This window comes from Pinus tabuliformis, chromosome 8 (genome assembly GCF_031772625.1).
Source record: "Pinus tabuliformis cultivar Carrire ecotype Pingquan chromosome 8, CPIR1, whole genome shotgun sequence".
In the NCBI taxonomy this organism is placed as follows: Eukaryota; Viridiplantae; Streptophyta; class Pinopsida; order Pinales; family Pinaceae; genus Pinus; species Pinus tabuliformis.
The window spans coordinates 1,929,420,998-1,929,436,200 of NC_142294.1; positions in this window are offsets into that span (position 1 = coordinate 1,929,420,998).

The window sequence follows — 15,203 nt, forward strand, 5'->3', positions numbered from 1 at the left end:
AGACAGGAGATGAAAATGGCTAAAGCAAACATGATGTAGAACCATAATTACAGAACGATGATAAACTATAGGGAATAAGTGAAAAATGAGTACATGAAAGGGAAAACTAGGATGCAACTAATCTGAATCCTAACCTAATAGTTAGAAGGTCAAGGTCACGTGTAATGAAATTTATGTTGAAGCCAACATAGTTGCTCTCGACCTACATCCACAAAGATATGAAAAATTGAAATGGACACAAAGTAATGTGAAACCGGAGAAGATAAGATCTAGAATAACTTGAACAAAATTTCAAAGGTCTTGCCTATCGGCGGAAAGATGTGTCACAACCACAATTTTCATCTAATTCACATTCTTTCCTTCTCGATGAATACCATCTTTCAACAAATCTTGGAATATTCTCGCTAATGTGACTCCACATACACCGAACTCCTTAGCAAGCATGAGGGAATATCAAAACTTGTTGTTCACGACAAATATTTACATGTAATATTGTTCCAACCATTCAGCAATTGGATCATATAATTCGTGACAACCCCCTTGAAAAATTTAAAAATATGAGTTTTCAATTAGAAGCATGGGATTAAGATGAGAATCTTGTAAGGGAAAATAGATCCGATCATTTTCAACAATCACGACGAGACAGTGGGGACTCGACATAGCTATCAATCAAGGTCGAAGTGTTCCAGTTGTTCGACACAAATTTGAAAAGTGAGATATTTAACGATGAAGGTGAAGAGATGTAAAGAAATTGTCATTGCATCTACTGATGGGAAAATTATAGACTGAATGACCGTCATCAAGGACAAAAAAATCATCAGATGTCTTGATTGAAGTGTTAGATTCCTAGTTTGCAATAAACAAAGGTAAATATATTTGAACACTTTCTTGAATGTTTTTAATAATAACATTGTCTTCTTTGCGTGATGAATATGGCAGTCCATTTCTTCCTAACCAGGGAAATATTTAGGGGTTAATATTCGCAGGTGGGCTAGTTTTCCACGCTTTTTCCAAAAACAAGATTCACTAATTTCCATTTTTTCTAAAAATGATTCGCCCAAATTTTATAGTACAAAATTAGTTTACCTTAAAAATCGCCAAAATTTTATATATACTAATATGAAATAATTAGAAATATAAATATTGTTTTACAAAAATATTGCAAAACATTTTACAATTTTCATATTAGGGACTAGTAAGATTCACCAAGGTTTCTAAACTTTAAGGTAAAATTCCATCCTTAAAATTTTTCTTGTTCGTAACTGATAACATACTACATTAGCATCGTAATCATCAAGAAAAGTGGGAAGGGATGCTAGTAAAGTAGGCACATGACACGAGTCATAAGGGAATGAATAGAAAGGATATTGATTCTCATAATATCTTGTGCATAAATTCACACTCAGGAGGGCTTCAGGTGCAATGAAGAACAAGATTCGTGATATGATATTCACAAGGAAAGCTAGGATCTGCTCATCATGAAATACATACAATAGATATGATTCCTTCAACCAAATATGGTCTTTTGGATGTTCAAATTCCATGAGAGGTACACATTCCAAACCAGAGTTTGCTGCAAGAGACTTTCCTAAAGACGAATGAACCGAAAAACATTCTTGAGTCTGGTCAGAAGTGAAATATTGATAGTTTGGAAGATTATATCCGAAATACCAAAAATATTTGAGAAAGATATTTACACTGAGTGAAGCCATGCAAAAAAAAAGGATCATGTGAGAGAAACCATATTGGACTTAATTCGGGGGGCTTACCAGATTCATGAGATCTTGAGATAATTATGAATATAGGTTGAAGTGCCTCGACTCCCTGGTAAGTCCCAAAACTTTCAAGGATTATAGAATTTCATTTTGAAACTTGAACTAGATGATGCATGGTTTGAGGATAATTGTTGCTATTGGTTTCAATAAAACCACAACTCACCACGTAGCAGCCATCTCTGTCACTGATTTAACCATATTTTCCAACTTCAACAACCATATTACTTGAGTAGCAAAATTCTTCTAATCACAAATTCATAGATAAAAGAATCGGTGAAATATCATGAGAAAGTTGATTTGAAGAGTTTTCTTCATGCGAGAAAAAAGATGATGAGGTCTCAAAAAGTTGATTTTTTTCATTTGTGCCATGGATAATCTCGGCAACTTGTGCCAATTGGGAGGTTAACTCATCATATGATGGACTCGAAGAACATGGAGTACCTATGTTGCAAGTATATGTATCACACATGGTAGAGCACATGGGATAGTGAGATGAAGAAGAAGTTTGGATAAACATACCTTCTTTAACTGAATCAGATTTTGGATCAAAGGTAAGATCTTCATGAGAAATTGAAATATCAAATGATGCACTTGGCATTCGTCACTATGTAAACCAACAAAATTATCTTCATTAGAATGGTTTTTTTCCCAAGGCTATGAATTGATCTAAATAATTAATTACATTTGATTCATTACCAAGATTGGCAGATTGACAATCATCCAAGAATGGAAGAACATCATCTTGACATGAAGGGTCTTGGAAAACATAATAAATATTGAAAGAATCTTCACCTTCTTTCTCTTATACCTCTGTAGAGTGATTGCCTTGTACCTAATTGCAATTCTGAACCAGCAACTCAAAAATAAAAAGAGTGTGGAATACTAGCTCGTGGAACCAATTTCTAAAGTGGATCATGGTACAAAGAGTCATGGCTTGTACATGATAGAGGATAGTAGAAATCTAGATCAGATTCGAGACTAGAGTTGCAAACAGTGACATGATCTTATGCAATGGAGGAATCAATCCTCTTCATAGGTTTCATAAGCCATTCTAGAATTTCCTCCATTTAATCTAAGTCATGAAAAGTAGGAGAAGAATGAGAAGATGGATTGGGAGTTTGATTTACAGACTTTTAAACTTTTTTACCATCGCAGAGAAGCACCCCTATCGGAAATGGAAGAGGAGGAGGACAAAGAACAAAAGGAACAATAAATTCCTCCTCTGAAATTAGAGGTGTCTCAAGATTCACAAGAGTTTGGGAATCAGAAAAATCAAGGCATTTAGGTTCACCATGTGAAGCGATAAGAACCAAGCACTCAAACTCTTGGTTCAATAATTACCAACTTAGATCTTCTTCTAGAATTTCATAGCAAAGGTGAAGGAATTGATAATAAAAATTCTCAACTGATTCATTAGGCTCCATTCTTAAGAGATTGATTCTTTTACAAACATTTTGGTAATTATACCCACCAAAGGCTTGATGAAGCTCCCCAAGGAAGTGATGAAGGGAATGAATGGAAGCAAGTGGCAAGTTATGGAACCACTGATTAGCACAACCTTCAAGGGTGAGGAAGAAAAGCACACAAGCCAACCCTTCATCATCAATTTCATAAGATTCACAAAATTTAAGAAAATCAGAAATGTGCTTCGTTATGGACATTCCATCCTCACCATCAAACTTTAACTAGGACAAGTGATCAAGGGACTCATCAAGGAATGAAAATTAATAAAGGGAAAAATTGGAGAAACACATTGGGAGTATTATTTGTGTATGAGCCATTTTAGATAAGATATTCAAACCAGATGTAATGGGCTCAGCTTGTCATCTGGTCCTAATTCTAGCACCATTTTTTTTATGGTGTTAGAGATCCATCAACCAAGGGGGTCTCATTGATGTGAGGTCCCAATTAGACCTGACATTGTTTGGTGCAGGAGCCCTATCTGTAATATCAATCTGGTTTCTATATATCTCCCTTGGCTCTAACTATGAGCATGGGAGAGGGATGCGATGGTGTCATCAAACAGTAAGGGAGGTGTACCTGGTGAGTGTACAGTTGTGATAGTGTCAAGATTATTCTATTGCAAAGGAGAACATAATTGGGCCTCTAAGTGAGAGGTAATAATACCACCCAGGAAGAGACACATGTGAATGAGAAGGATTCGTCTAACATCCAATAGAATAGTCCACAATAGATGCGAAGATCATTACAACCAACAAGAAGGGAAGAATTTTCTAATATCCCACAGATAGTCCAAAAGGATGGAACATCAATAAAAACCATTACAACACATTCTCAATAATATAAGGATTAAAATAGCTGAAATAGTTCAATTAGTTTAGGACATGTGAAGGAAAACATGAAATACAAACATCCGCAGAATAGTCTTACAAACATTCATAGTCCATGCATGAAGAACATGTTGTACTTGAAGGATTCTATTATTAAGTAAAAGTTCCAAGGCACATGTTTACAATGTACATGACTAGCCCCAATAGTGGGACATTGAAGCCACTCCTTACTTCTCAAATAGCTAGATGATCTTGAAGAAATGCCTTGCAGGAGGAGCCAAGGTGAAAAGTCATTTGCTCATGTTAGTGTCAGTCTTTGCAGCCTTCCTCCAGTGATCAAACATGCTCTTACAAAGTGATTTGAGGGTGTCAAGGTCAAATTTTGTCATTTCAATGAGTCTTTAAGTAAAATTTGGTCACTAGGTATTAGGTCTAGGGTTTGCTTTTACTCCTGTCAAAGTTGTCCAAATGTCAGTCCATGTCACCATTCAGCTAAGTGTACCATCATTCAGAGGGTTTTCATCATCATTTCAGGTTCCAATGGGTCATTTTACACCTTGTTCATGCTTCAGTTGTGCCTAGGTAAGGTTCATTTCCCCCTCCTAGGGTTTTGAAGGCAATTTCTCTTGGACGGTCAAATCATCAGCAAAACTTGTATCCTGATGTTCATACACCTTCCTCTATCCTTAATGTACCTTATTAAACACTTCTCATCACTGATATCCCTCAAATTCCTCATTTTCACACAAGCCCTAGTTTCTTGCTACAACTTGATAATTTTCTAGGCTAGGCCTGTGTTCTGCCATTTTGGACCCCTTCCCCTCACTCAATCTTTGGAATTCAACTTTCCCCTGCTTCCTAACATCCCTCCCTACTTCCAAAAATTTTCTCAAGAATTTAGAAGCCCCTCATCCCCTTCATTTCGCTTCATTTTGACAAATCCCATGTTCCACACATCAAAATAGGTTTTACTCCAATGATGTTTTTGAGCAAGAAAAGATGAATTTTGGAAAAATGAGAGAGGTTTTTTGTCCAAAATAGGCCAAGGAAGAAAAACCTCCTTCACGTTTTACACAGGTTTCATGGTTTTAGAAAAATATCAAAAATACAGTTGCCTCAGGAGAATTGATGCACCTTTGAAGTGACCTTGGGAAAATCAAGTTTTCTCCTAGATTGGTTTGCCAAATGACTTACTTGATGAGTCAAATGATACCTAGACACAAATAGATTTCCAATGCGCTATCATGAGCTCAATTTGGAGTTGAGGAAGACCTTCAAAAGGTGACTACAACAACACTCTGCCTTGAGGCAACCTCACTTTGCATATTTTGACCAGTCTTGGGAGATTTGACTTTTGACAGGGAAAATGAACTCCAAATTGAAAATTCAAGTTGGGTTGGAAGGTAGACCTATATGATTTCTAACAAGCTCACTTGGAGCAAATTTTGACGGTGGGAATACCTCCAAAATCAGCTGCAAAAAGGCATTATGCATAGGGAAATCAGCGCAGTGCATTGGAGGAATTTTGCTCATTTTTGGTCAAAAACTCTGTTTTTCGCCTAGTTTTTTTTCACAGTTTGACTTTTTTCCTTCTAATTGTCAAAATCATGATGTAATTTAATGTGAAATGATGGATTTTGATGTAATTATGCTAATTTTTCACTCATAGAGGTAGATTCATCCATCAAAAGGTAGTTTGCAACTGAATGAATCAGTTTCCTAGTTTTTAGAGGCAAGCTGTTCCACTGCCTACTTTTTAGTTCTTAGTTTAGATTTTTTTGGAACAACTCCTAAAATTATGAGCTCGACCCCTAGAGCCTAGGATAAGTTGTTGGTTGCCTATATCTTGTAATTTTTCAGTCATTAGCATGGTTGGACTTTTGGGAAAGCTTGGAGCTTATTATATACTCATTTCAACAGTTTGGCTAAGGAATAGACCAGCAGTTTGCAGCACTTTATGGGATTCATGTGGCATATTTCTTTGGTATTTTGTTTTCTTATGTAATTGTAAGTCTACATATGTTTTATGTATGCCATTATCTCTCTTTATTTCATCTTAACTAAATCAAACAACGATAAAAGGTAGAATACATTGAAAGTCCGGTGCTCTACCTAGGGTTTGTTTAGTTATCTATGTTTTCAACTATTTGAAGAGGATCCATGAGTTTTTCATGCCCTCTCCAACTCCTCACCATTCTAAAATCTCTCCATCTCACTCAATTTGAAGTACCAAATCACTTTCCTACCTTGCCCCATAGAGATTTCTGCAAAACTGAACCTCATTCCCCGGACCCAAATTTGCCTTTCACATTTGAGCCAACAGAACATCATCAAATTCAGTCAAACACCTCTATACACATACCTAGCCTAAAATCAGTCATCACATCAGTAATCTCAATCTTTCATTGGCCATATTTTCTAATATTGAAAAGGAGAGAGCCCTCTCCCAACCTGGTATGGCTAGTTACCAGGTTAAGTGTGGTTTGATGTTACCCTAGATCCTACCTTTCTCAGCCTGAGGTAGATTTAGGCCCTAATAGCTCATACAATGACGAAGTATATATAATGAATGGGTGATGCTTCCCTACCTTGTGACTCTTTGACTAACCTCATGACTATTTGACTTCCTATGAATTTTCATCTTACATGACTCTCCATACCGCATATGTGTCCTTTGGACTTCCACTTTACAATGAATACGATATACATGGTCTGCAATGATGATGTGGCATATGAAAACTTGTGAAAAGACATGACATGGCATTGCTGATATGAACTACTTGAGTGATATGGAAATGTCAATCCACTACTGCTACTATGAATGATGCCTGATTGAGAATACTCTTGTCTTCCACCTCCTCATGGCTTGGTGACAAGAATCTTCAATGATCTCAAGTCTTGGGTTGTGGTTGCGAGTTTTTCTCCCTTTGCTTTACCTTGATAGATCAATTTGCATGCTCAACTACAAGAATCTATTTTTCATGTGTTCCTCCTTCATCTTTGTCTTCATAATCCCACCAATTTCTTGTATCTACAATTCACTCATGACGAGATGACATCAACTCGAAAACCTGTTAGCTTAAGATGGTGCATTCTGTTCCAAATACTAAGTCAAAACTGAGTTACTAGTTGGGAAGGGAAGATCAGTGACTGCATATTGAGAAATCACAACAGACAGGGTTGAGGCTTGAGGCCTAGAACTACACAATGCATAGTTCAGACTAGGTTGAGGGATAGTCTTTGTGCAGTTTTGAGAAACATCAGGTCAGGCTTAGGGGAATGACCCCTGGAAGAAGCTTCTATAGATTTTTGTAGGTGAAGGGAGGTTGGTCTTCTATGGGATTAGGCGGTTTAGGAGGTCAGGGAGGCAACTTGATGCTTGTGCTTACGTAATGCATAGTTTAGGCCAGGATGTTTGAGATTATTGTGTAATTGTGGAGGTGAAGGTTGGGCCTTAGGCTCAAGAATTACACAGTGAAACAACCCTGGGAAGCAGGAATTGTGCACTACAAATATTCGAGGACCAAGGTCACTACTAGAGGACCGGGATTACATAGTGCGCAGTCTAGACATTGTTATCACTCCGTAATTTTCCTAGGTTGAGGAAGAAAACTACAAAGGTAACCACAAAAGCAGTTTTAAAGCTAGGATCTAGCCCTTCCAGCATTAGAGAGGGATCTATCTATATGATATACATTTCTCTCCATATTTTAGGCTACTTATTTAAGTTCAAGTTGGGTTTTCAAAAGTTTGGTTGAAAGATGCTGGAAAATTCCATTGGGAATGGAGTCATAATATTTTGAATAATCAATCATAAAAATAACAGAGAAATTGTAACAAGGCAGGGTAGGAAAACTCCTGGATGTTATAGAGTGCTTGTGGTTTGAATAGGATGAATATGATTTAAGATAAATTAAATATAGAGTATACTGAGATGACTTCTATACTTAATATCATAAATAAAACATTTATATCATTAATAAGCCAGAGAATAGTACACTTAAGAAAATTCAGCCCTTAATCTTCTTACAACAATAAGGAGGGAAAAACATATGGAAACTGAGGAAAAGAAACAATCTTACAAGAAATAACATATCACCAATTGCTTGGCATGGGAACTCAGGAAAAGAATTTCTCTATATTTCTATAAATTGATCACTTTGAGTACAATCCACAACTTACATCAATGTAAAAGTTTGTTCTTCATAAAAGTTCCAACCCAATCCAACGCATTCCAACCCTTTCTAAGTTTTATTACAAAATATTTATAGACTATCTCGAATAAATTCAGACTTCAAATCAAAACTCATTACAAAATAATATCTAACAATTTCTGGAAAAAATCTTAATTAACAATAAACTAAGGATAAAAAAAATCACTCGAAAATTGTAGGAAATCTGGAACTACTAGAAAATGTTTAGTCTTTAAAATTGAAAAATGTTTTATTAATGTTGATCCTCTGCCTTTAAATTTGGAGTGGTTGTGGTTGTTTTCACACAAGTTGTGAGCTTCCCTTTCAAACTATCATCCCCCTTTTCCTGTGATTCAATAGTTTTCGACTCATACATTTGTTGACACTTTTGCATGGTCTTATTGGAGAATTTTCTACTTTATTATTTCACCAATTTTCCTCGGCCCCTTGTGCTTTTTTCTTTGGAATTTATTTCATTATATAACAGGGCCAATGAATATCATCTTAATTCTATCAATGACCCTTTAAAATGTAATTTAACGTGAATTTCCGCTTTATGTCCTGGCTCCTTTGGCTTTAGCCCCTTCCTGCATTTCTTCACCGCATGACCAAGGGTTGTGACCAAGTGTTTAGCCTTAAGGCACTAAGGAATTTTTATACTGACCAAGGCCATTTTTCATTTGTAAATTGTTTTAGCACCTGAGTTTCTTTTAGTGTTAATGATTGCGTGCCAACCCCTATATCGGAGCCCCATCTTATTGAAACCTTTTTATTTGGAAATGTTACAAAGTATTGATATCCTCAACCTCTCATACGCTAAACTCCAATAAGACATCATCATGGCCACATGGCACCTGATGAGTGGTGACATGTGTCATCCTGATTTCCCCCTTAGGACCCCTCAAAACGCCAATTTCCTACCACATGCTTGTTGTACCACTCAGATTCCACGTAGATTTATCAAAACCAATCATATTCCACCATGTGTCACACTAGAGGAGAGAGAAAAGGGCCAAATTTCTTTGGTTTTGCGATGAATTTATTTGTCAACTTGTTTGAGTGCTTCCTCGACAGTTTAACACTATCATCATATCTTCATGTCGCAACTTCGCATATGACAATTTTTTAAAGTTGTGACTCTGATTTGCTGATTTTTGATATGTGATATGTGATATGCCCAAGACCCCACTGATTATTGATTTCCAATATACGATATTCCTTGGACCTTGCTGATGCACTGGTCCTTGATTATTCCCTAGACCTCCAATGTGCACATTGCCAATTTACTAATATGGGATATGCTTATTGCTCTGGTATGCAAAAACCTTGCGACTTGCGATCACTGATTACCTCTTATGTATCCTTCCGATTTGAAAACATAATAAATTCTCTAATGTCACATCATGATGAGATGTTACAGAAATAAAATACACAAAACTTAGAATTTTTCATGTTTTTCCTTTGTTTTCTGGTTTTGAGAAGCAAAACTTCAACTTGCTCTATTTTTTGATCCGGAATTTGGTTTGAAGAACCAGATATACCACTGGAAATATTAGTCTGAGCACTTTCAAAAGAAAACACCTACAACATGATCTGAATGAGACTTTATATGCAAAACAAACCTCCCTAACAAAATTGTCTTGACCATAAGACTTTCAAGAACTAAATGGATTCTTTGAAAAGTAAACATTTAGGCTATAACACCTTAGTGATACATATACTAAATTGACCATCAAATTCTTGAAATGAATAATAGGAAGGAGACACTTCAACCCTAAATTATATGACCCTAACATTGGCTCCAATGGGAATGACATCCTCCTTGTGAGGTGTCAAGAACACTATAGATCAGTATCCTTCTCCCTTGGGCGATGGAATAAAGGCTAAAACTCAACTGACTGACAATGGATTACAAAGATGGAAAAATTTAAAGGAAATAATAAATTTGACAACACATCATCAAATTCTTAGGGCCTCCTTCTCAGACTTCAAATGTTCATGATGGTTGCCCACACCTACTAAAAGTATACACACTAGGTGATCTCTTCTCTCTAATGTATAAAATCAAGAAAATGGCTACTTAATTAAGTTCTTCTCAAAGTTACATTGAGCATATAGAAGAAGAAAGAGAATGAAAACCCAAGATTCAACTTTTTATGTAAACAAACATTGGTAAAGGGTATAAGATTCCATAAATCCTACAGCACGCTAGCCATGGGATGGCAAAACTCTTCTTTCAATGGTTCCAAGAGGCCATCAAAAGAATCTTCAAAAATAGAATTGGTTACCTTCACCTAATGATCGGTAAGAGGATTCTGTTCTAGAGAAATTGGAGCAATCAGTTCATTAATATTTCCCTATTCAATTGAGGCAACCACCCTATTCACAACAATAATGTGTACATCCATAGGATTCATGATAACTTGTTCTTCTTTAGCAAATTCTTCATTATCTGAACCTAGAGGAAGATCTTTAATTGAGGCAGACACATCGTGAATAAAGGTCTACACCAACGAGGTCTAGAGGAACCTGTTCTTCATTATCCTCTTGTAACGATGGAGTATTGCTGCCATTATCTAACTCACTGCTTCCATGAATAACACCTTCATCATCATTTAAAATGGTCTCACTTTTTTGAATTTCCATACATACAATTTCACAACTCATAATTTGATGAGTTTATTCTTAGAACAAAGACCGAGGAGATAAAATGGTTGATGAAAATTTTGCTTGTTTATCCTTTTATTTCCCTTTGTAACTTCACATTTGACAAGATTTTTGCAAATTTTCTTGAAAATTAGAAGATGAATCATAACATTCTGCATGATGATATTGATTTTCAGGCAAGATAAATGGTACTATTTGCTGGAACATTTCTTGAATATGATGGCAACTCATTTCTACTTCTTCTTCCCCATGGCTAAAAGGGTTCTCTTGAATAACCTCTATAATCGCATCATCCATAAATAGATCATCTTCATAAAACTTTCCAAATCCTCAATAAAATTTTCAAAGTGTGTGCAACAACCTTTGACCAGCAACAAAGAAGGATGATGTTCTTTATATCTCTCATAAAATATTGTATGAAAATCTATAAGAGAATATAAACAATCATTTGGCAATATTTCATACCATGACTATGCATTTCCCTCCAAGAAAACCATGAACATATTCATAAGAAAATATTCATGAAATTTAACTTTAAGCTTACAGATATGCAAATGAAACCTAATGAGATGCAAAGAAACATCATCTCTTTTCCTATCTTTGAAGCTAGGTAAATAAATCTGCCAACCTACACCAAACATGTGATTTGGAAAGCATATAATATGAATGTGATGCATACGAGCATACCTTGTATATTTGTTATCCATATTGAGCCAATAGAAATGCTAGTGAAACCCTAATTTATGGATCCTACTGCCAATGGAGTCTTTGGATCAGGTTGAAACTTGATTTCATTCACCAAGTGAATGGTTCAACCTTCATATGTCTAACTGTTGTCCACCATCATCAACAAGATTTGAAACTTGATGATCTTTCTTGGGGAAGATAAAATCTTTGTCCTGAGTATGGTCAATAGAATGTTATAACTTTGTAATTTTCCTAGGATGAGGAAGAAATCTACAAAGGTAACCACAAAACCACTTTTAAAGATGGGATCTAGCCCTTCCAACTTTAGAGAGTGATCTATCTATATGATTTAGTTTTCTGCTTCAGATTTTAGGCTAGTTATTTAATTTTGAGTTGGGTTTTCAAAAGTTTGGTTGAAATGTTGGAAAGGTCAATTGGGCATGGATTCATATGATTTTGGGTAATCAATCATAAGCATAACATAGAAATTGTTATAGGGCAGGGTAGGAAAACTCCTGGATCTTATAGAGTGCTTGTGGAGTGAATAGGATAAGTATGATTTAAGTTCAATTAAATATAGAGCATACTAAGGTGAATTCTATACTTAATATTAGAATGGAAAAATTGATATTGTTAACAAGCCAGAGCAGAGTACACTTAAGAAAATTCTTTGCTTAATCCTCTTGCAACAATAAGGAGGGAAAAACATATAGAAACTGAGGAAAAGAAACAATATTACATGAAATAAAACATCACCAATTGCTTGACATAGGAATCTTGGAACAAACTGTATTTGTACTTCTATAAATTGATCACTTCGAGTACAATCCACGACTTACATCAATGCACATCTCTTTTCCTCATACAAGTTCTAACCTAATCCAACACATTCCAACCCCTTCTAAGTTTCATTAAAAAAAATTTATGTATTGTCTCGAATAAATTCAAACTTCAAATCAAAACTCATTACAAAATAATATCTAACAATTTATGGAAAAAATATGAACAATAAACCAAGGATAAAAAAAATCACTCAAAAAATATAGGAAATCTGGAACTGCTGGAGAATATTTAGCCTTTAAAATTGAAAATTGTTTTATTAATGTTGATCCCCCGCCTTTAAATATGGATTGCATTTAGTTGTTATTGTACAAGCTTTGAGATTCCCTTTCAAACTATCATCCCCCTTTTCCTGCGATTCAATAGTTATCGACTCATACATTTGTTGACCCTTCTACATCGTCTTATTGGAGAATTTTTCTCTTTATTGTTTCACCAATGTTCCTTAGCCCCTTAAGCTTGCTCCTTTGGCCTTTAGTTTATTATATAACTAAGCCAATCAATATCATCTTGATGCTATTGATGCCCCTTTATAGCATAATTTAACAAGAATTTTTTCTTTATGTCCTGGCTCCTTTGGATTTAACCCCTTCCTGCATTTCCTCATCATATGACTAAGGGCTACGACCTGGTACTTAACCTTAAGGTGCTAAGGGATTTTTTCTCTGTCACGGCCCATTTTTCCTTTGTAAACTACTTTAGCGCCGGAATTTCTTTTAGCCTTAATGACCGTGAACCATCCCCTATATTAGAGCCCCCTCTTATCAAAACTTTTTTAACTGTCAAATGTTACAAAGCATCAATATCCTCAACCTATGATACACTGACCTTTGATATGACATCATCACTACCATGTGGCACCTCATGAATGGTGACACGTGTCATCTTGATTTTCCTCCTTAGGACCCCTCAAAGTGCCAAAGTTCCTACCACATGTCTGTCATACTACCATGTCATGTTCACGTCACATGCCATGTAGCTTTATCGGAACCAATCGTATTCTACCACGCATCCCACTGGAGGAGAGAGAAAAGGGCCTGGCTTGATTTTGTTTTGTAATGAATTTCTTTGTTAACTTGTTTTGTCACTTCCTCAGTGATTTAACACTATCGACATATTTTCATGTCCCAACTTTGCATATCAAAACTCATTAAAGTTTTCAATATGTGATATGTGATTTTCTCTAGACCTTGTCAATTGCCAATATACAATATGCTCTAGACCTCGCCGATGTATTGATCGTCGATTCTAACATGAACCTCCGATGTCGACATCATCGATTCACCAATGTGTGATATGCTTATTGCTTCGATATGCAGAACCTTATGACTTGTGATTTCCAATTACCTCTTACATATCCTTTTGATATGAAAACATTGGAAATTCTCTGATGTCACACGGAACTGACATGTGGCAGAAGGAAATACCCAAAACTTAGAATTTTTCATGTTTTTCGTTTTTTTTCTAGTTTCTAGGAGAAAAGCTTTAACTTGCTCTATCTTTTGATCTGGAAGTCTATCTGAAAATTATATATACCATTGGAATGTTTCTTCTGAGAAATTTCAAATGAGAACACCTGCAACATGATCTCAACCAGAATTTATATGCAAAAAAACCTCCCAAACTTTCAGACTTGTCTTGACCATAGTACTTCAAGAACTAAATGGCTCCTTTGACAAGTAAACCCTTAGGCTATGACACCTTAGAGATACATAGGATAAATTAACCATCACATTCTTGAAATGAATAACAGGAAGGAGACACTTCAACTGCAAATTATATGACCCTAACAAAAAGGTCAGGTGAATTCAATTTGAAGGGTCAGGAAGCCTCTTCGGAAATGACTACGTGTTTGACCAGTGGGATGGATGTGTGAAGTGATAAGGATTTGATAACGATATAACACTTAGAATACTTGAAAACTCAACAACATATATCATCGATGAAATATAACAATATAACTTCCTATGGATGACCACTCCATGACTAGTTACGACATGTGTGACATCTAAGATATGCTTCACAATGACCATGACAATACTTGTGCTACATTGATCAAAACTTTGTGAATGAGTGTGAGAGGTGTTTATATCATTAAGAAAACTCATAAGCATAAAAATGGGCCCTTAAAACCACCAGAATGAGCTTATGTATAAAGTGTGAAATCCAACATGCAAAAAGATGACACATTGTCTATCTTTCGAAATGGAGAAAAACACTTAGAGAAAACACATGGAATGACTCTCAGTGTCTATGACCATACATGTCATTGAAGACATAATGATATTACAATGATAATTTGTCCTTCACACTACACTAATAGGTGCATTTCAAATTCATGAAAGATGTGCTTTGTTCTTCATACCTACCCTCCAAAGGGTTGTAAATCAGATGGAGTCTTAATGTAGTCCTGATCTCTGATCTTCTATCATACCCTAGGGTTCGCTAGTCTTCTTATTTGATGATTATCTTTTCTCCTCATCTACTTAAGCATCATCCAACATGTCCTCCTTCTTCATCATCTTTCCATAGCATAGTAGAATTCCTGTATCTGCTACCCACTGATGACAAGATGATATCAATATGATAAACCCCTAGTCTAATATGTTGCATGATAATCCATTGGCTGAGTCAGAACCGGTAGTGGGTCAAAGGGGAAGGCTTAGTTACTGGGCTGGACTGATGATAAGATTGCACAATTTTGGGGTTTAATGATCTGAGTTGGGAAATTAGGAACTAGTTTATCCAAC